General features: G+C 40.0%; 2 long non-coding RNA genes across 2 annotated transcripts; one reads left to right on the top strand and one right to left on the bottom strand.

Annotated features, from left to right (window-relative positions):
- Positions 1–213: 213 nt before the first annotated feature.
- LOC123985167 lies at positions 214–1,352 on the top strand. Its single transcript, XR_006828626.1, has 3 exons — positions 214–353; positions 947–1,080; positions 1,294–1,352. It is a non-coding gene; the product is annotated as an uncharacterized LOC123985167 (long non-coding RNA).
- Positions 1,353–1,895: 543 nt separating this feature from the next.
- Positions 1,896–3,144, bottom strand: LOC123985163. Its single transcript, XR_006828620.1, has 3 exons — positions 3,119–3,144; positions 2,609–2,830; positions 1,896–2,285 (listed from the first exon to the last, which is right to left on the bottom strand). It is a non-coding gene; the product is annotated as an uncharacterized LOC123985163 (long non-coding RNA).
- Between the last annotated feature and the right edge of the window lie 1,933 nt (positions 3,145–5,077).

Here is a 5,077-nt window from a genome sequence, read left to right as displayed (position 1 = left end):
GCTTCTAAAACACTTTTTGTCATATTTGTTGAAACTGTCTATATACACCAATGCATATTAAAAAGTTAGGTGCACTGAAAAAGAGAGTATAAAAATCGGCTGTCTGTTGTCCTCTCAGGGCTGCAGTAAACACAGCCAATCATTCCATTCGGACCGAATGCAATGAGCTGCCATGGCTACCAGCCGTGCTGCTACAGGAGCTGCCCCCGTGCGCGTACCCGGTCAACTCGCTCAGACCTGACGAGCGAAGCGGTCAGACCGGAGGTAATATCTGCGTGGCTTTTCAACGATAGTGACAACTGAGGAACACCAAGGGGCTGACTCACCGTGGTGGCTTTATTTCTGCTGGACAGGTAATCTGGCTTTTATCATTTTGATTGTGGTTTGTTACTTTCATCACTAGCAAACTTAGCTACCTACGCATACAGCTAACTGTTGCTACGAGTGCAGACTGGTGTAGGAGCCAGAGTAGAGACGATGCATTATATCTACCTGTAGGTGAGCTGGAAAACAGCAGCGCAAGCTGTGTTTTCCGACGCTGACATTAGGTAAGACAATGTAAGTGTAGACTATGCCGGTTTAGTTATTCATCATATAGGTTTATTGTTATACTATGCTTACACCTAACTTTACGTTATCTTTACCTTGTATCTAACGTTAATCTGTTTGTGATTATCTTGTGTCTGCAGTTGATGTTTGACTGTATGTTACTTTTACAAATTTAGCTGTGTGTTTGTAGTTATGAGAAAGACATGTCAACGTTAGTATACATAAACAATGATGGCTAAAGGCCCCTAAGTATCTGTGTTTCTGGTATATAAGCTACCTATAATATAGTTTGACATTGTTCGTAGCTAAACCTACTGTGTGAAAACCTTTTTACTGTAATTGCTGCTGTTATGCCATTACTTATTTTACCAGAAGTAAAAATTCTTGTATGTTGTAGTTCTACTGTGCCCTCAGGTCACCTGCAGATTTGGAGTCTTCTAACACCCTGTGCTTCTCACCAGTACACTGATCAGACCATGCTGGATGGCCTGGATTACAACCACCGTGGAGAAAAGCTGATGACACAGTTCAGTATGTTACATTATGAGTACTGTTGTGCATTTTACTCAATACATTTATAAGTGATGAATCAAAAAATATTAAACAGTATGAGGAATACAGATAAATGGTGCTGATTTATTGTTTTGATTGCATTTTATGTGGAAATGCCAACTGCTCTATAAGAGAACAATGGCAGGTATTACAAACTTCTCACTAAGCTGATCCTGCTTTCTGTATTATCAGGTACAGCAAGTTGTACAACAAAAAGTCCAGGAAGTGGATTGAAGGTGGAGAAGGACTACAGTTACATTGCAGACCTCCAGAGTGCCATCCTCCTCCTCTGACAGTTGTCTACTACTGAGGAGATGCCTAGAAGCAGAACCAGGAGACCTGATGATCCCCGTCAACATGGGGTTCAATCAGGTGTCCCTGCCCCAACTGTATTGCTAGATACAGCAAAATATAAAACAAAAAGTAATATGGTTGGTTTTGAAATGTGGTAATCATGTCAGAGAGGTGATTGTGATATATTTAATAATCTCCACAGCAGCGACTATGATGCTACATGCAAAGTCTGAATTGTCTTCATAATCAGTCAGGACACCTCTGGACACACCTTGTCTTTCTTCCTGTATAAACTTATTTTTAATGATGTTTAAAAATGATCTATTTGTGATAAAGGTTGTAGTTTTAGTAGTATTTTAATAACAATAAACGAGTGTTATACCACATTTCGATGTCATTATTGGAGACATAAGACATAAATGTAGTTGCTTGATTGTTTATGCTGCAAGTGTAAAGAAAAGGCATTTATCATTTTCAATGTTTTATCTGAAAAAGAATGAAAATATTATCCTGAACAGGGAAAAATATACTTTGTATTTTCTCTACCCTCCTGGGCATAAAACAAAAACAATGTACAGGTATTCATCCACACAGTGGATGGAATTATTTGTGTAGCACTGTGTCACTTAGTGACATTTCATCTTACACCCTGCTAGGATTAAACCTCTGTATTGTCCTGGTGGATCAGGAGAACAGTTGTGTATCTTCGATAAAAAGCAACTCAGTATCACAACTCTGTGTCTAAGTGCTCCACACTGCCACACTACAAACTGTCTGTATGCTGCCTGACTGAACTGTCTGTTACTCTGTCCTGGGTGTGGAAGGTCAGCCTTGTGTGGTGCATGGAAACACTGGAGTCTGTTTGTTGTCCACAGTCCTCAGATTCTGGCCTGTAAAGGAATATATAGTTGTTAGAACCCCAAATTGGAAAGATCTGTGTAATTGTAAAGAACATTCATCAACATCATCAGATATTTTTATTGAACAGGGGTTTGTTGTTCTCTAACATGACACAGATGAGCCGATGGCTGAAGCAGAGGTGTAGTTAGTTGTTGTAATCAGTAAACAACAATAAAAAAGTAATAACAATAGTGATGGATTACATTTATATAGCACTTTATTTTTGATACCCAAATGGCTTAGGGAGAAACACCAGAGAAACTTTGAGACAAGTACACTGAGAGACAATAGACTAATATTAAAATATATATACCTGTTCATATGCCGTTGTTGTTGAGTGTGAAGATCGACGCAGGTATGTGCTGCTTGGCTTGCACCTCGTCCTCCCCGTCCTGCCTCTTCTTCCTCGGACCCTGGCAGCCCTCCCTCCTCTGCTTCGCCTCGACCCCGGGCCGCTCCCGGTCCTTTCCCGGTCTGTGCTTGGCTCTGGAGTGCAGTCCTCATCAGAGACAATAATGCAGTCACCGTGGAAGCTCTAACATGCAAAACAGGGTACATGTTATGAGTCTAACACGAAATTCAGTTCGTGTAGTGTAACTGATGGAAACGGGAAAATGTGTATCAGCCTGTTTTTAGCTTTGCCCAGTGTTACCGCAGCTGTTAGCACAGCTACCTGTTGATAACAGTAAGCTAGCCAACTCGTTACTGAATCAAAGTCAGTCTTTTTAAACCTATCCAATATTAACATGCTAGCTTGATAGTGAGTACTAACAACCGGCTTAGTTATTTATTTTCACAACGATAAAGTTAAATGTTTTCTTACCCCTGATGTGAGCAGCTGCATCGCGCTGCTCTCCGCTCGTTACACTGTGCTCGTCCTCCAGCAGAGTCGGTAACGCGCGTTCACGTGTTTTGGGGGCGTGGCTTTGAAAGGTGGAGGTGGGAGTTTCTCTGTTGGATACTTTAAAAAATCTGCAGTTTCTTGTTAGTTTCTCAAACTTACCTACCCTGCCTTTAAGTTTCTTGCTCAGGGACACATTGGTGTCTCACAGTGGATTCAAACCATGTTTTAGCCACGTGGTTCTATGGATGGCGATGTTGCTTTGTGGGATGGCCCATCATTCCATCAGTGTAGTCCAGACTTAGATATCAAATCAACTATTGGATAGATTGCCCTGAGATTTAAAAAAAAAAACATTTTTTTACAGGCATTCATGAGGATCAATCTTACTGACTTTGGTGATCCCGGTCTTTTCACCTAGCACCACCATGAGGTTGACATTTTTATGATTCTGGGAAATGTCTTGATAGCAATTGTGTGTATTGCCAATAAAATCTGCTCCAGGCATTATCTTCTCCTTCTTTTCCAAATAGATTTGGCTAACCTGGTGGTTAAAACCTGTATGACCATCTGACCTTTGAATTCCACACTCCATCTGAAAGCTTTTAACCGGGTGAGCTTAATGTTATTATTACCAGGAGGAATGATGGCTAAAACTATAAAAAAAAATGTTGTATTAATAACTTACATATCTTATTGACAATTACATGGTAACGAAGACCAAAGTACTACTATGTATATTCAGTGTCAGGACAGCATCAGACATATGTATATTTATATGTCACATATTATAAACACAATATTTAGCTAGCATGGTATAAACTCTGGTTGCAGCTTTAGAGCAGGAATGGTGACAAGTGAAGCATAAAGTAGTTACACTCTATAATGTATTATTCCTGAGGCTGAAACGTGTCACACTGTGAAGGATTTGTGTTGTCTCTGTGTGGAACTGCTACATCAGGAGAACTCTGAAAGCTCTGCTCTCATAACATCTTCATTAGCTGAAGGTTTACTGGAAGAATATGTTGAAGCATAATGTGAGCCACTGTGGAAAGGGTGTACCAAAAGAGAGCTTTTTGTGTGCATGTCTGAGCATGTTACGTGTTGACAGACAGATGGACAGGCGCTTGTGTGTATATGCCTGCACCTGCCTGTCATCTGCCTGTCATGAGTGTATGTACTCAGGTTTGTGTGTATATCTTCTTTGGGTGTCTGTGTCTGTTGCCTGGGACTGTCACTGTGTTCTGATCTTGGTTTTATATCTTGAGTCTTAAGCTTTCACTATTTGGCAGGGAGAAAAATCAAATATCCTGCTTTGCACTAGGAACTTTGAATTTGGCTTGGTTGTTTACCAAGACTATACAGTATAAACCTGTGAGATTTGAAACATTTTGAAACTGAGGCTAATGGGAATGCTATCAGTTTTGCAGATATTTGGTCATGAGCATATTTGACTTGAAGTTGAAATTTTCACATGATGATGGCTCTAGAGGAAACGTTAAGGGATCACAAAATATATTACAATTCATCTTGAGGGAGATATGAGAGTGTTTACCTAAATTAGTGGCAATCCATCTGATAACTACAGAGACATTTCCTTAAAAACTAAAAATGTCAACCTGTTGGTGCTACTAGAGGAAAAATTAGATCACCAACGGATTCATAGTCTGGGAACCATTAATGTAAAATGTGCCAATGGAGCCAGTAGATGTTGAGCTATTTCACAATGAAAGTAAATGAAACTACAGAAAAAGTCAGGGGATCACCAAAATAACTAGGATTCATCCTCTGAACCATGAACGTCTATAGCCTAATATGTTCCATAGTTTGCCATTTTATAGTTATTTTCAGTTCAGATATTTCAGTCTGGGCTAAAGTGGTTTACCGACCAAAAGTTCAACATTGTCATCCCTAGAGCCACCCGTTAGAGACATAGCTTGT

Source organism: Micropterus dolomieu, linkage group LG16 (genome assembly GCF_021292245.1).
Source record: "Micropterus dolomieu isolate WLL.071019.BEF.003 ecotype Adirondacks linkage group LG16, ASM2129224v1, whole genome shotgun sequence".
NCBI lineage: Eukaryota > Metazoa > Chordata > Actinopteri > Centrarchiformes > Centrarchidae > Micropterus > Micropterus dolomieu.
The sequence above is the reverse complement of the archived record's forward strand: the minus strand, read 5'-3'. Positions and strand labels throughout refer to the sequence as shown.